Raw genomic sequence first — 17,842 nt, forward strand, 5'->3', positions numbered from 1 at the left:
CAGAGCATAACTTAATCATAGCTAACACTTCGTTCAAGAATCATAAAAGAAGGTTGTATACATGGGAGAATCCTGGAGATACTAAAAGGTATCAGATAGATTATATAATGGTAAGACACAATTTAGGAACCAGGTTTTAAATTGTAGGACATTTCCAAAGGGCAGATGTGGACTCTAACAACAATCTATTGGTTATAACTCTAGATTAAAACTGAAGAAATTGCAAAAAGGTGGGAATTTAAGGAGATGGGACCTGGATAAACTGACTAAATCAGAGGTTGTACATAGTTTCAGGGAGAGCATAAGGGAACAATTGACAGGAATGGGGGAAAGAAATACAGTAGAAGACGAATGGGTAGCTCTGAGGGATGAAGTAGTGAATGCAGCAGAGGATCAAGTAGGTAAAAAGACGAGGGCTAGTAGAAATCCTTGGGTAACAGAAGAAATATTGAATTTAATTCATGGAAGGAGAAAATATAAAAATGCAGTAAATGAAGCAGGCAAAAAGGAATACAGACGTCTCAAAAATGAGATTGACAGGAAGTGCAAAATGTCTAAGCAGGCATGGCTAGAGGACAAAAGTAAGGATGTGGAGGCTTATCTCACGAGGGGTAAGATAGATACAGCCTACAGGAAAATTAAAGAGACCTTTGGAGAAAAGAGAGCCACTTGTATGAATATCAAGAGCTCAGATGGAAACCCAGTGCTAAGCAAAGAGGGGAAAGCAGAAAGGTGGAAGGAGTATATAGAGGGCCTATACAAGGGCGATGTACTTGAGAACAATATTATGGAAATGGAAGAAGATGTAGATGAAGATGAAATGGGAGATACGATACTGCGTGAAGAGTTTGACAGAGCACTGAAAGACCTGAGTCGAAACAAGGCCCCTGGAGTAGACAACATTCCATTAGAACTACTGACGGCCTTGGGAAAGCCAGTCCTGACAAAACTCTACCATCTGGTGAGCAAGATGTTCGAGACAGGCGAAATACCCTGAGACTTCAAGAAGAAAGTAATAATTCCAATCCCAAAGAAAGCAGAGATGAAAATTACCGAACTATCAGTTTAATAAGTCACAGCTGCAAAATACTAACGCGAATTCTTTACACACGATTGGAAGAACTGGTAGAAGCCGACCTCGGGGAAGATCAGTTTGGATTCCTTAGAAATGTTGGAACACGCGAGGCAATACTGACCTTACGACTTATCTTAGGAGAAAGATTAAGGAAAGGCGAACCTAAGTTTCTCGCATTTGTAGACTTAGAGAAAGCTTTTGACAATGTTGACTAGAATATTCTCTTTCAAATTCTAAAGGCGGCAGGGGTAAAATACAGGGAGCGAAAGGCTATTTACAATTTGTAGACAAACCAGACTGCAGTTATAAGAGTTGAGGGCCATGAAAGGAAAGTAGTGGTTGGGGAGGGAGTGAGACAGGGTTGTAGTCTCTCCCCGATGTTATTCAATCTGTATATTGAGTAAGCAATAAAGGAAACAAAAGAAAAATTTGGAGTAGGTATTAAAATCCAGGGAGAAGAAATAAAAACTTTGAGGTTCGCCGTTGATATTGTAATTCTGTCAGAGACAAAAAAATGGTTCAAATGGCTCTGAGCACTATGGGACTTAACATCTGTGGTCATCAGTCCCCTAGAACTTAGAACTACTTAAACCTAACTAACCTAAGGACATCACACACATCCATGCCCGAGGCAGGATTCGAACCTGCGACCGTAGCAGTTGCGCGGTTACGGACTGAGCGCCTGAATGTCAGAGACAGAAAAGGACTTGGAAGAGCAGTTGAATGGAATGGACAGTGTCTTGAAAGGAGGATGTAAGATGAACATCAACAAAAGCAAAACGAGGATAATGGAATGTAGTCGAATTAAGTCGGGAGATGCTGAGGGAATTAGATTAGGAAATGAGACACTTAAAGTAGTAAAGGAATTTTGCTATTTGGGGAGCAAAATAACTGATGATGGTCGAAGTAGAGAGGATATAAAATGTAGACTGGCAATGGCAAGGAATGCGTTTCTGAAGAAGAGAAATTTGTTAACATCGAGTATAGATTTAAGTGTCAGGAAGTCATTTCTGAAAGTATTTGTATTGAGTGTAGCCATGTATGGAAGTGAAACATGGACAAGAAATAGTTTGGACAAGAAGAGAATAGAAGCTTTCGAAATGTGGTGCTACAGAAGAATGTTGAAGATTATGTGAGTAGATCACGTAACTAATGAGGAGGTATTGAATAGGATTGGGAAGAAGAGAAGTTTGTAGCACAACTTGACTAGAAGAAGGTATCGGTTGGCAGGACATGTCCTGAGGCATCAAGGGATCACAAATTTAGCATTGGAGGGCAGCGTGGAGGGTAAAAATCGTAGAGGGAGACCAAGAGATGAATACACCAAGCAGATTCAGAAGGATGTAGGTTGCAGTAGGTACTGGGAGATGAAGGAGCTTGCACAGGATAGATTAGCATGGAGAGCTGCATCAAACCAGTCTCAGGACTGGAGACCATAACAACAACAACATAGCTTTTGACGTGACTTAGGCCCTATCAACCCAGGAGGTTCATGTTTTACATTATGTGTTCATTGTGAAATGCCGACAGTGGAACTGACGAGTTTTCTCAACTTTAAAAATAGCAGATAGCTCTTAAGTGTTATGACTGCTATTGTGATACAGATCCGATGACGGCAGTTTAGGCCTAATTCTACCGAAAACGGTCATCTAAACAAATTTTTTAAGCGATTGTGGCCTGTATTTGATCAATGAGTGTCAATATACAGGGTGATTCAAAAAGAATACCACAACTTTAAAAATGTGTATTTAATGAAAGAAACATAATATAACCTTCTGTTATACATCATTACAAAGAGCATTTAAAAAGGTTTTTTCCACTCAAAAACAAGTTCAGAGATGTTCAATATGGCCCCCTCCAGACACTCGAGCAATATCAACCCGATACTCCAACTCGTTCCACACTCTCTGTAGCATATCAGGCGTAACAGTTTGGATAGCTGCTGTTATTTCTCGTTTCAAATCATCAATGGTGGCTGGGAGAGGTGACCGAAACACCATATCCTTAACATACCCCCATAAGAAAAAACCGCAGGTGGTAAGATCAGGGCTTCTTGGAGGCCAGTGATGAAGTGGTCTGTCACGGGCTGCCTGGCGGCCGATCCATCGCCTCGGGTAGTTGACGTTCAGGTAGTTACGGACAGATAAGTGCCAATGTGGTGGCGCTCCATCCTGCTGAAATATGAATTGTTGTGCTTCTTGTTCGAGCTGAGGGAACAGCCAATCCTCTAACATCTCCAGATACTGTAGTCCAGTTACAGTAGCACCTTCGAAGAAAAAGGGACCAAAAACTTTATTGGCTGAAATAGCACAGAAAACGTTCACCTTAGGCGAGTCACGTTCATACTGAGTTGTTTCCCGCGGATTCTCGGTGCCCCACGCTGAACAACTGTCGTCGATTCACTTCTGCCGTACTCAATAACACAAAAAGCTTTCTGTTGAGCGGTCGCCATCTTAGCATCAACTGACGCTGACGCCTAGTCAACAGCGCCTCAAGCGAACAAATGTACAACTAAATTAAACTTTATAGCTCCCTTGATTCGCCGACAGATAGTGCTTAGCTCTGCCTTTTGTCGTTGCAGAGTTTTAAATTCCTAAAGTTGTGGTATTCTTTTTGAATCACCCTGTACTATAATACACACGTACTGTACTCTAAATTATGTTATGGAATGTTTCGCAGTGTTATGATATTTTGGGGGTGTTCACTCCCTACAGGCAGAATCTCTGTTAAGAGGTAGTACTTTCAAAACAACTAAACAATAATTTACGTTCGAGTATCACATTCTATTTTTACTATTACATATTGCTTCATGTCATAATAAACATTATGTACTTTCAATACAATACGTAACTGTGCGCTCCGTCCGGGTACCCATTTTTCGCGATAACAGTTAACAGTCCCTTTTTTTCTTCTCTCCGAATCTTCTGGGCAACGAACCATTCTAAATACACTTCTAGAACGGTCAGAACAGTTTATGGCAGCACAACCACCCATAGTTTCGCTTAATTTCGTGCTAGGTGCAGTGACGCAAATCCTTTAGCACCGCAGATCGTTTATTCAGAGCTCTGGGAAACAAAATGGCGGATGTGCCAGCTCGTACTTCCAGGAAGGAGCCTTAGCCTGGGCGGTAAGAAAGATCTGTCTCGCGCTGTTGCTGTCAAATGAGCCAGTACGTGCAGACAACAGCTCGGAGCTGCTGCGAATCTCGACCTGGAGCCGGTGCGCCGGGCAGGATGCACCAACGAGCATTTCAACGGTGTGGCCTAGCCTTTGCTGTTAAAGGCTGCATGCCAGGGCCGGTTGCACTCACAGTGGATATTTTCCGCCGGGTCAGTTGACCGTCGCCGTTGTCAGAAATCCAGCCGATTAATGACAATGTACTTTCGTCATTGAATTTTGTGTTGACTGTAGCAGAGGGCAAATGGCAGCCCCTAGTGGCTTGCACCTCTGTTGCATTTTATTTTAATTCTATCTGACGCTGTCAGGTATGACTGCAGCTTTCGTATTTTTTGGTACGTTATGCTGTAACATATAGTTTAATTTTGTCCGAAAAAGGTGTCCCTTGTGACACCGAAACCTACGTTACAAATTTAATTGTGTTCGCGACTAAGGGCTGAGTTTTTCAAAATTTTGACTTATTATTTATGTGGTATAATAACTCCCCCCCCCCCCCCACCACCCATGAACCATGGAGCTTGCCGTTGGTGGGAAGCCTTGCGTGCCTCAGCGATACAGATAGCCGAACCGTAGGTGCAACCACAACAGAGGGGTATCTGTTGAGAGGCCAGACAAACGTGTGGTTCCTGAAGAGGGGCAGCAGCCTTTTCAGTAGTTGCACGGGCAACAGTCTGGATAATTGACTGATCTGGCCTTGTAACACCAACCAAAAGAGCCTTGCTGCGCTGGTACTGCGAACGGTTGAAAGCAAGGGGAAACTACAGCCGTAATTTTTCCCGAGGGCATGCAGCTCTACTGTGTGGTTAATGATGATAGCGTCCTCTTGGGTAAAATATTCTGGAGGCAAAATAGTCCCCCATTCGGATCTCCGGGCGGGGACTACTCAAGAGGACGTCGTTATCAGGAGAAAGAAAAATGGCGTTCTAGGGATCGCAGCGTGGAATGTCAGATCCCCTAATTGGGCAGGTAGGTTAGAAAATTTAAAAAGGGAAATGGATAGGTTAAAGTTAGATATAGTGGGAATTAGTGAAGTACGGTGGCAGGTGGAACAAGATTTTTGGTCAGGCGAATACAGGGTTATAAATACAAAGTCAAATAGGGGTAATGCAGGAGTAGGTTTAACAATGAATAAAACATAGGAATCCGGGTAACCTACTACAATCAGCATAGTGAACGCATTATTGTGGCCAAGATAGACACGAAGCCCACGCCTACTACAGTAGTACAAGTTTATATGCCAACTAGCTCTGCAGATGACGAAGAAATTGAAGAAATGTATGATGAAATAAAAGAAATTATTCAGGTAGTGAAGGGAGACGAAAATTTAATAGTCATGGGTGACTGGAATTCGACAGTAGGAAAAGGGAGAGAAGGAAACATAGTAGGTGAATATGGATTGGGGCTAAGAAATGAAAGAGGAAGCCGTCTGGTAGAATTTTGCACAGAGCATAACTTAATCATACCTTACACTTGGTTCAAGAATCATAAAACAAGGTTGTATACATGCAAGAAGCCTGGAGATACTGACAGGTTTCAGATAGATTATATAATGGTAAGACAGAGATTTAGGAACCAGGTTCTAAATTGTAAGACTTTTCCAGGAGCAGATGTGGACTCTGACAACAATCTATTGGTTATGAACTGTAAATTAAAACTGAAGAAACTGCAAAAACGTGGGAATTTAAGGAGATGGGACATGGATAAACTGAAAGAACCAGAGGTGGTACAGAGTGTTTCAGGGAGAGCATAAGGGAACAATTGACAGGAATGGGGGAAAGAAATACAGTAGAAGAAGAATGGGTAGCTTTGAGGGATGAAGTAGTGAAGGCAGCATAGGATCAAGTAGGTAAAAAGACGAGGGCTAGTAGAAATCCTTGGGTAACAGAAGATATATTGAATTTAATTGATGAAAGGAGAAAATAAAAAAATGCAGTAAATGAAGCAGGCAAAAAGGAATACAAACGTCTCAAAAATGAGATCGACAGGAAGTGCAAAATGGCTAAGCAGGGATGGCTAGAGGACAAATGTAAGGATGTAAGGGCGTATATCACAAGGGGTAAGATAGATACTGCCTACAGGAAAATTAAAGAGACCTTTGGAGAAAACCACTTGTATGAATATCAAGAGCTCAGATGGAAACCCAGTGCTAAGCAAAGAAGGGAAAGCAGAAAGGTGGAAGCAGTATAAAGAGGGTCTATACAAGGGCGATGTTCTTGAGGACAATATTATGGAAATGGAATAGGATGTAGATGAAGATGAAATGGGAGATATGATACTGCGCAAAGAGTTTGACAGCGCACTGAAAGACCTAAGTCGAAACAAGGTCCCGGGAGTAGATAACTTTCCATTAGAACTACTGATGGCCTCGGGAGAGCCAGCCGTGACAAAACTCTACCATCTGGTGAGCAAGATGTATGAGACAGGCGAAATACCCTCAGACTTCAAGAAGAAAGTAATAATTCCAATCCCAAAGAAAGCAGGTGTTGACAGATGTGAAAATTACCGAACTATCAGTTTAATAAACGGCTACAAATTACTAACACGAATTCTTTATAGACGAATGGAAAAACTAGTAGAAGCCAACCTCGGGAAAGATCAGTTTGGATTCCGTAGAAGTATTGGAACACGTGAGGCAATACTGACCCTACGACTTATCTTGGAAGCTAGATTAAGGAAAGGCAAACCTACGTTTCTAGCATTTGTAGACTTAGAAAAAGCTTTTGACAATGTTGACCGGAATACTCTCTTTCAACTTTTGAAGGTGGCAGGGGTAAAATATAGGGAGCGAAAGGCTATTTACAATTTGTATAGAAACCAAATGGCAGTTATAAGAGTTGAGGGCATGAAAGGGAAGCAGTGGTTGGGAAGGAAGTGAGACATGGTTGTAGCCTCTCCCCGATGTTATTCAATCTGTATATTGAGCAGCAGAGGTTTTTATTATGCTTATCCATTAAGGATATTTTAGAACCGTGACTATATATTGAATGTCGATAAGTTATAAGAACTGCTACCAGTCACTTTTTTGAATAATAATGCTTTATTCCATGAACCGGTTTTCGAACCTTTTCAGGTTCATCTTCAGATGGTTTCGGGAGGATCCGGGAAGTTACATAATTACTGGTAGTAGCATAATGCTGGGTGCTGGTTCTATGGCAGAAAGATGGGTCACACTTTACTGTATCGCCATGACTATAGCTTATCTTTCGATATAGATGTAAATTTAGTTTTTACCTACTGCGACAGTATTTAAATTAATATCTGAAGATCTGATATTAATTTAAACATACTGGTCCTAGTCATACAGACAGCTGCATCTCACTGCAGATACAATAACTCTGTATTATTGATTCCTTGGGATTCATGTTAATGCCAAACATGATAATCGCTATTTAAAAAAAAAGCTATAAACTGCCTGTAATATACAAGTAGAAATAAGATATCAGATCGCCTGAAATTTGTTCTTGTAGTAATTTATTTATTTATTTTATCTTGTGCTCTCATGCTATCGCCATTCTGATTTAAATACTTGCCCTTATATCGACTTTAATACATGAAAATAACAACAAATTACATCTCTGTACAAAATAGGCCTATGCCATATCTTTCTGTCAAGATCTTTGATACAAGCAACAGTTGCAAAGCGCATGCTGCATGCTGGAAAAGGGTCACTGTCAAAGTGAGAATTAATATAGCTTGTGTGAAAGGGTTCTGGACATCAAAATGGAGGCAGACAGATGGACACTAACCGAAAAAAGCCGCTTATACTGTCGCAGTAAGTAAAAACTAAATTTACATCCATATCGACTGGTAAGCTATAGTCATGGCGGTACATTAAAGTGTGACCCATCTTTCTGCCATAGAACCAGTACCCAGCATTATGCTACTACCAGTAATGATGTAACTTCCCGGATCCTGCCGAAACCATCTGAAGATGAACCTGAAAAGGTTCGAAAACCGGTTCATGGAATAAAGCATTATTATTCAAAAAAGTGACTGGTTGCAGTTCTTATAACTTATTTACTTTGAGGTTTGCTGATGACATTGTAATTCTGTCAGAGACAGCAAAGGACCTGGAAGAGCAGTTGAATGGAATGGACAGTGTCTTGTAAGGAGGATATAAGATGAACATCAACAAAAGCAAAACGAGGTTAATGGAATGTGGTCAAATTACATCAGGTGATGCTAAGGGAATTAGATTAGGAATAGAGAACCTTAAAGTAGTAGATGAGTACTGCTGTTTGGGGAGCAAAATAACTGATGGTGGTCGAAGTAGAGAGGATATCAAATGTAGACTAGCAATGGCAGGAAACGCGTTTCTGAAGAAGAGAAATTTGTTAACATCGAGTATATGTTTAAGTGTCAGGAAGTCTGTTCTAAAAGTATTTGTATGGAGTGCAGCTATGTATGGATGTGAAACACGGACGATAAATAGTTTAGACAAGAGGAGAATAGAAGCTTTCGAAATGTGGTGCTACAAAAGTATGCTGAAGATTAGATGGGTAGCTCACGTAACTAATGAGGACGTATTGAATAGAATCGGGGAGAAGAGGAATTTGTGGCACAACTTGACTAGAAGAAGGGATCGCTTGGTAGGACATATTCTGGGGCATCAAGGGATCACCAATTTTGTATTGGAAGGCAGCGTGGAGGATAAAAAGCGTAGAGGGGACCAAGAGATGAATACACTAAACATATTCAGAAGGATGTAGGTTGTAGTAGTACTGGGAGATGAAGAAGCCTGCACACTGCACAGTATAGAGTAGCATGGAGAGCTGCATCAAACCAGTCTCTGGACTGAAGGCCACAACAACAACAGCTCCCGACAACAAAAATCCGTTTTATTTTCATTTGAGGTGAGAGCATTAAACGAACAGGAAACAAAATAACAAAAAGGAAACACGGGTCACGTGGAGACTACCCATTTCCTCACTATAACTCAGACTGCTCTGCGCATCACCCCCTGATCTACGATATTTCCGAACCGGGGCAATACTAGATAGTGTCCCCCCCCCCCCCCTCCTCCTCCTTCGAGGGTTTGAGACAGGATGTCAAAAATTTCAAAAATATGTTTACTTTGTAGCGCACTTCTTTCTGAAGATATAATCATATGTGCTAGAGGAAATGTAAGACATGTTGTTTGGTCTTAAGTGTGCCAAAGTGCAGTGCCATCCTCTTCACACAGCATTCTGCAACCCCCTCCCCCCCCACCCCATTAAAAAAAAAAAAAAAAGAAGGTGCTCGCACTTAATACTGGATGGGATCATTTGTAATCGGGAGAGCAAGAACTCTTCAGAAAATTTGCACTCTTTATTGCCTATTAGCCAGTAACTTGCTGTTTCGTGTGGCATAAAATTAAATATAGGATACCGTAAATCAGTAAAGACAAGAGACAAGCAAGACAGTACACATTAATTCAATCCTTAGTTCCCAGCATTTTCTTCTCTCTAATCTTGCTACATCTTTACACGGTGTGCTTTCGTTTCTGCAAAATAATCTATTACCGCATGAAAGTTCGTCAAACGTTTTGCTACATGAAAAATGGAAATGTCATAGTCTAATACTGAAAAAGATGTTATTAAGGAGAAAAAAAAAAGGCCGGCACGAAAGTAAAGACCTCAAGGTCATGGCCGCTGCATGCCGCCAGGAGGGGCTGCGGGCTGTGATTCGCCCGCCCCTCGGCATTGTTGCCATGTAGGTACCATTAGCAGTGCGGTAGGTCAGATCAGATGAAAGCTCAGTATTACCGTGCTATATCGAGTGTACACGTCTGATCTCAGTGTCTTACTGTCTTTAGAAAGGTGCTTTGACATGTGATGGGTGGTGAACAACAATGCAGGAGCAACGGCCTACTTGTAATACTCCTCCGGTCAGCGTGCGTAAAGGGCGGAAAGACATTCATAAACAATCGAAAATTATCATATCGAATGCACTCAACTTTTTTACTGATCTGGCCGACAATGAAGAGGCGAGGAATAAGTTAAATTTTGCGCAAGTTCATAAACTTACTGCTAAAGCGTGTGGTGTCACCAAGTCAACTGGAGGCCGTATTAGCAAATCTGTGTCATTGGCAGAATCTCCAGACATCAAAAATTGCTTCGATTCCCCAAGAAAGGGATACGAACGTGAACAGAAAAGACCGACTTCTACGATTTTAACAAAGAGCATGTGCGTAGAACTGTACTTGGCTATTACGACAGAGTATCCAACGGCTAAAAAATACGGGCTGACCTCCGTGAAAAAATTAATTACTCGGGCCCTGAGACCTCCGTTCTTCGTCTTCTCCGCTCCCTTGGTTTCCGATTCAAGTGTAATGACGTATGGAAATTCTTAATGGCACGCAGAGACACTGCAGCAGCAAGAGCGAAGTTTTTGCGTAGAATGCACTTGTTGCGTGCTGAAGACACCATGCCTGTAGTGTACTTGCATGAAACTTGTGTATCACAGAACCACACCAATAGGTATACATGGCACAGCTCCAAAGGAAACGGCGGTTTGAAAGTGACTATCGGTAGAGGTAGCCGATTAATCATCGCCCACGCTGGTTCATTAACCACAGGCTTCATACTAGAGGCCAGACTTGTTTTTCGTGGTGGCAAAAGTTCTTTGCAATCCGATTACCATTCAGAAATGAATGGAAAAGTTTTTAAGAAATGGTTTATTCGAGTGTTGTCTGCGCTGGAAGCTACCACTCCATTCAGATAGAAAAGCTGTCCCGTTCAAATTGGCGCAAGACAGATATTATGGAGTGGTTACAGAGAAAGAATGTTTCATTTTCAGTTGATGAAACGTAGGCTGAACTTCTGTCTGAGGAAGAAGTCGTAGGTGCCAAAAAGACTTACGAATTATATCAACTGGCAAGCGAAATGGGGCACCAAGTTGTATGTCGATCACAGTATCACTGCCAGTGTAATCCCATTAAATTGATATGGGCCCAAGTAAAGCGAGAAGTAGCGAAAACAAATACTACTTTCAAACTTTCTGATATCGAGCAGCTAACACACGAAGCTCTTAACAATGCGTAAAACACGCAGAAGCATTGCAAGAAACTGATTTCTTGAACCATGCTTTAAGAGACACGATAGTGGAATCTGTGATGATACACTTGGCTGAAACAAGCGACAGTGAATCTGAAGACACGGAGCCAGAAGATACTTAAGTTCAGGTAAGTGCCATCTATGTAAAAAGATGACTTGATTTAAATGTTTGTCTATTCAGTTAAGTTATAGAGGACATACTGCGAATGTATCACAATTGGTGGCGATTAGTTTACTCGACAATAGTTGTCAATTAAAATAACATTGTCAATTCTGCATTAATTAACAAGTTTTTCCTAAAAACCTGTATCAAATGTCTGTACATTCGGATACAATCATACTGCATTTGGTTTACTTGTATATTCGAAATTTAACTCTTTTTTTTTTCATGCAAGGATTTACTGCCTGTTTCGTAGTAAGAGTAATGCAATTCATGAAATGACAAAACGTTGTGGTGCTTCTGTATCGACTGTATATATAAACAGTGCAGTAACATCAGAACAGTCCCAGCACCTATTCTGATTCTCCGAGAAGAGCATAGAAATCTATGATATTTGACGACTTTTACAAAAAGCTAGAACGTAGAATTGTATTACTTTAGTATGACAGAGGAAAGTATCCGATGGCTAGAGAAATAAAATTGACTATTCTGGCCAGTCACTTCAATGCACTGTCTTCACTGCCCACTTTGTTTTTAATTCAGAAACTGTAATGACTGACGAAATTTGTAACACAAGACAGGGACATTGCAGTAGTAAGAACGAGGATTTTGTGTACCAAGCACGTATTGCGTGCTGATAATAATAGTCTTACAGCTAATTTAGATAAAACTTGGGTTTTACAAAACCTTTCGAACAAATATTTTGCTCGACCTCAGTGAAAATATTGGCTTCAAAATTAACTACAATTACTTTTGTGTAGCGTATATTGGCGTTTTGAGTGATGGATGAAATGACAAAGGATATGTATTAGCAGCAAGTAAAATGTTTTCGGGAAGTAAGGAATATTCTCGGTCATATTAACGCGAACCGTCCGAACAAAACTCTTCACGACGGCATATGACTCGCGCGCTGCTGCGCACGGAATATCAAAAATGGTTCAAATGGCTCTGAGCTCTATGGGACTTAACATCTGACTGAAGCGCCTAGAACCGCTCGGCCTCAACGGCCGGCACACGGAATATCGCGGAAGTAATTTGCCTCTGTACGTGATACGATACAATAATGATGTCTGAAATGTTACCAAAAATAATTTTGTAGTTTTCTTAAGAACTTTCTCGCGTGAAGTTTCTTCGCAGTCCTACAGAACGAAAATTCATCAGGGACTACATTTTTCCCTACGCTGTCGGTACAGTTACACACCTCTTACAATACTTTATTTTTTATCGCAGAATACTTTTATATTTCCGAAATAAAAGACGTAGCATATGCATCTGTAAACTTTGAGGATGTTCAATTTTTTTTCAGTCCAATTACATTAATGATTCGGTTACTACCAGAGGTTGAAGTGAAAACTTACATTCCTAAAAAATTTCTTGTAAAGGTTTTCATTTTTTTCCTAGCAGCTAGTGAGAATTTTCTTTTGGAGAGTACTCCGTATATTCTTGACTAAAAATAGAGCTGCCCAATATTTTTCATTGAATTTTTACGAACATTTTAAATTATCAGTATAAAAAAAAATGGCAATGCTGTAATACGGCGAGATGACCTTCAAGCCCTATTTTCGTGTTGGCCACTATAATACAAATAATACCCAAGACTGGGGTGGTTTCTCAATCTGATTGCGTCTATTTTGTCACTGTTTGCTAGGTAAAATCGGCGTTCTAATATTGCAGCACATCAAATAAACGAGACTGTTTTGGCACAAATGATCATTTTTATAACACGACAGAATAATTCATGAATTACCAATATCAAATGCCTATTAGCCCTACTACGAGCAAAATGGTTCAAATGGCTCTGAGCACTACGGGACTTAACATCTGTGGTCATCAGTCCCATAGAACTTAGAACTACTCAAACCTAACTAACCTAAGGACATCACACACATCCATGCCCGAGGCAGGATTCGAACCTGCGACCGTAGTAGTCGCGCGGTTCCGGACTGAGCGCCTGAACCGCTAGACCACCGCGGCCGGCCTACGAGCAAAAAATGTTATGTTAGGAAATAGTATCACATTTCATTATACGCTCCAGTTTCTCATGCATGAGATCGATAAGTAGTAGTACAAAACTTTTATTACAATTTGGAACAATCATATTCTTCCATAATTTGTGTGATGTCCCTGTTTCATCGTCTTCCTCGTTCTAACAAACAATCTTGTCATCACTAATTCTGTGACTATTTCTGCCATTGTCAAAACTTACTGGCCGATTAACTTAACTAACCCTGCCAGAAACACCGGTTTAGTTACCCCGCGATTGTTCTCCGGTTAAGCTTTGTTACATGTTCGTACAACGCGTTTTCCGCGCTGCTTCCACCTGCTAGCCGGGGACTGTACAACTGGCACGTACTAGGGTAGCGATCTGACCAAAAATTTTGTCAAAATTTCATTTCCTTGGATACACCGAGAAGAAAATACGTAATCTTTATTACTTGTTATTCCTGTTAGTCGTTTATTTCCACTCTTGTAGTCTGAATCTGTGGATTTCGCTAGTAATCACAACAACGATGATCATCCGCAAACCCAATCAACCACGCAATCAGACAGCGACTGGCATTCATCCATTCGGCATTACTACGCTCAGCTCGCATAGCTCCGTGCCCTTTTGTCTGCAGGAAAGTTTATTTCTAGATGCGACTAGGATTCCCCTGACAGAGACATCACGTACACTATGCACGCATTCAAAAATCAACTTATGTTTAATTCAGAAATGACTTTAGAATGTATCCAAAAATGTTCAAAAACCAACAGGGATGTGTTTCAAAATCATATGAATAATCGATAGACCAACGTGCGCAGGATGCTTGGCGCTTTGTGAAACAAGGTTTTTTCCTCAAGAATATGAGTTTGCTTACATGGCCAACAGCCATGTAGCCAGAAACGGGAGAAGGTACTACCCATACGCGACTCAACTGCGCATGCGCATGACTCCGCCTGTAACGGCTAAGACGAATGTAGTGTTCCTAAAGCCTTTGACACATTTTGCAGTTGGCAGACGCTTGTATCAGTACTGTGTTTTGTTATATATGGCGCATTTCCTTTGCGATTTAAGTTTTATTTTCGATTTTTTCTCTCGTTCATGTTTTATTGCTGCAGCATTATTCTGCAGTTAGTGGGATACAGTAATACCCTTCGTTAGAGTATTGGTTCTTACCAGTCAAAATTACGAAAATTTAACTGAAAACTAAAACAATGAAAAATTCCCGGGTTTTCCCCGGATCTCCCGGACCGTATATTATAGCAGTCACATACGTTTCCTATCCGTTCGGAAAGAGGACCACATCGGAGAACAACCACGTCACCTACGTAGTCGATAATTTTATAGCTATTAATCGTACGGCCGGACAAACGATACTCGCGTTGGAACAGGCTCCAGATTTCCCGATACGCCGCAGTGTACGATACAGTATCAAGCCTGTTCGAACGATCACGTGACATTTGACTCACGCGGCGTGAGTGTAAGGGATATGCAAGAACTACGAAGTAGCCACAATAAGCCATGGCTCTGCTTAAAATTTAACAATTCAGTGAAATAATGGAGGAAATAGCATTAAATCCGTCCACTGCACAAACTGTTATTGTATTTGAACAAATTTACAATAAGAGTTCTCATAAAGTACCGGTATGTATAATGGATTTATAAACGCTTTTGCTGATTTGTAAGAAAACAAAGGCGAAAATATTATCCGTCTGAAAAAATTACTTGACTGAACCCAGTATATAACATTATATTTGTTTATGAGAGACGGTAATGCTAGGTTGCAAATGAGCATTTCAATACCTGTTCATATTTTAGAATAACAAAAACTTTACCAGATTTTAATCAGTTTGAACACAAGACGACAACGTTCAGATGAAACAATAAAGGGATTTCATTATTAATTAAATGCCGAATAAACGAAGTGTATAGTAATAAAGTGTAATCTCTATCGCGAGAATGAATTACAGCGACAACATTAGTCTTGGAGATAGACCTCACTACATTGCGGGACGAACGGAAGCTCCAGAACTGGACGGAATCATGATTGCAGTCTTTCATTGAGCAATTATTTGCCGTTGTTACGAATGACCTACGCCCTAGAAGATATTGCAGTACTTGTATCACAGTTATACATATTATTAAAATCCACAGCGCATTAAAAACGATAACACAGATAACTGTAACAGAACCAACAAAAGTCACTAGATTGCAGGCCGTTCAAAACTCGATCAGAACCCAACACAGCCCTAATAAATCATTGGCAGTGGCTAAACTTACCCATTTAACTGAGCGATGTTGACAGCCCAAGCCGCGAGTTGTGGCTTTAACACATGGTGATATGGGCCGCAGGGTGTCCATAGTGTTAGCAGCAGTTTCAAAATAACTAATGAGAGACCAGCGGGCAGACGAGTCTCGTAGGAACAAATGCAACCAGTTGTTTCATATCCTGGAATCAATATAAAGAGGAAATACGCTTTGTATTCAAATAATAATAGTAATAATAAACGTTATAATCACATGCTAACAAGGTAGTCGACGTAACAATAAAACTAAATTTGTGGCAAGTTATATACACTGTGGCTAAAATGAAAATGGCAAGTAATGTGAGACGTACATTATAAATAAATTTGTAGCACGATATATAGCCTAAATGACAATGTAAGGTAAATTGAAACGTACGTTACCTGTGATCACTGACCGTCTTCCAAATGACTACTTCAACTATCCGGAAAATAAAGCCGAGCACCTTTGCCGTACTTCATCATCCGTTGCTTTCGTTAATTTGCAAAAAATAAACTTTTAAACTAACACACACACCACATTACCCTACAGATCAGTCTGCCACCAAAACCTCCGTTTCAAGAAAATCCTTCTTTTCAAATCACGTTTGTTAGCTCCGATAACTCACAACCAGAGTGTCACCTCTCAACCTAACGTAGACGTCAAAGCACGCTACAAAGCTATCTGTCTCCACAAACTACATTTCAGTTAAGAAAATGAGAAGTGTCTAACTTTTGACGACCAAAATTTATGAAAACCACTAACCTAACAGACATGAGGAACTTGGAATAGTTTCAATTTAGCCGCTCGAACTACATCGTCTCTTTTCTCGATTCTGATTGGATACCTAAAACTATCTTCCCATTGGCTACTTGACGCATTGCCAACCTATGTACCGCAGAGGAAACAAAAAAATACTCTGTCACAGACATCTTTGTACACTTCAGCATCAGTGCATTATTTATTTGTATAATTTATTTTATTACGCCCTGCGGCAGTAGTATGTAAAAGTTTAAGAGGTAAAAAGGACTGTCGGGGAAATCTAAGATGGCGGAATAGCTGAATTGTAAATGAATATTTCATATGATTTTTTTTTTTTTTTGCTTTTTTTAAAATTAAAGCATGGGGCTAAGAAAGTGTCTGGATGAAGATCAGTGATCAGGTTTTATTTGCAAAAGTAACGACACATTTGCTCTTAATCATACACGCACAGGCGTTGCCAACACCTGCGCGAGGGCGATCCATTGCAAACTTTAGCCGTATAAGCTGTTGTCTAGATACTTGACTAAATAATGTATGTTTACGATAACGTTATAATTTTAAAGGGTTCATCGTCTTAAGGCCAATTCACACTGGCAGTCACGTCACGCCCCGTCAAAACATTCCACAATGCATTTCAAAGGACAGCATCCACATTGACCTTCACATAACGCCGCAGTACCATCAAGATTTGTCTGGAAGAAAGTTTTGATTGCTGGTATCACCATCCGTTGTTGGTCGCATAACCCCGAAGTTCATTTCCTCCCGTTATACAGCGATGCGCATATCTCCGTTCTTCGTTTCGTCGCGCTTTTCGCGGTTGAAAATATTTGTTATTCATTATTTTTGTTATTTTTTTGTAAATTGTTTCGTTTCGCAACTTTTTGTTTAAATTTATGATTTGATAATGAATGACGAAAGAGTAATTGAAACGGTGAGGCACCAGTCTGAAATGTTCGACATAAGCATACTAAATTAGTTGCCCTCTACTACATTTATAAAGTGAATTTTTATACGTACCGGTATCGTATTTGATATTTTACAATGAATGGATTGCAGTACAGCCGTAACTTGAAATGAAAAAAGTAGACTACTGTGGATAGAATCAGACTGATTAGTATGTATTTGTAGGTTGTCTGGCATTTATAATATTTCGTACAGAAATTGATTGAAACCTCCAGACACCGGAACAGTAGCAAAATTCCATTTTTGTGAAGTACATCACGTAACATATTAGAGTTATTTGTTTAAATATGTATTTGTGGCCGGCTTGTATATTGTTAAGTAGCGATGTAGAGTGCGCGTGAAACAATTTTGCAAGCACTAGTGGTCGTGTATGTGTGGTTTCACTTGCTAATCCCAGTACAAACAAG

The 17,842-nt window shown here is 40.4% G+C and overlaps 1 protein-coding gene across 2 annotated transcripts in view; it reads left to right on the top strand.

Annotated features, from left to right (window-relative positions):
- Nucleotides 1-17,842, top strand: part of LOC124719071 (protein FAM133-like) — a 173,521-nt gene that overhangs the window by 111,008 nt on the left and 44,671 nt on the right. The window lies entirely within an intron of this gene.

This window comes from Schistocerca piceifrons, chromosome 10 (assembly GCF_021461385.2).
Source record: "Schistocerca piceifrons isolate TAMUIC-IGC-003096 chromosome 10, iqSchPice1.1, whole genome shotgun sequence".
NCBI lineage: Eukaryota > Metazoa > Arthropoda > Insecta > Orthoptera > Acrididae > Schistocerca > Schistocerca piceifrons.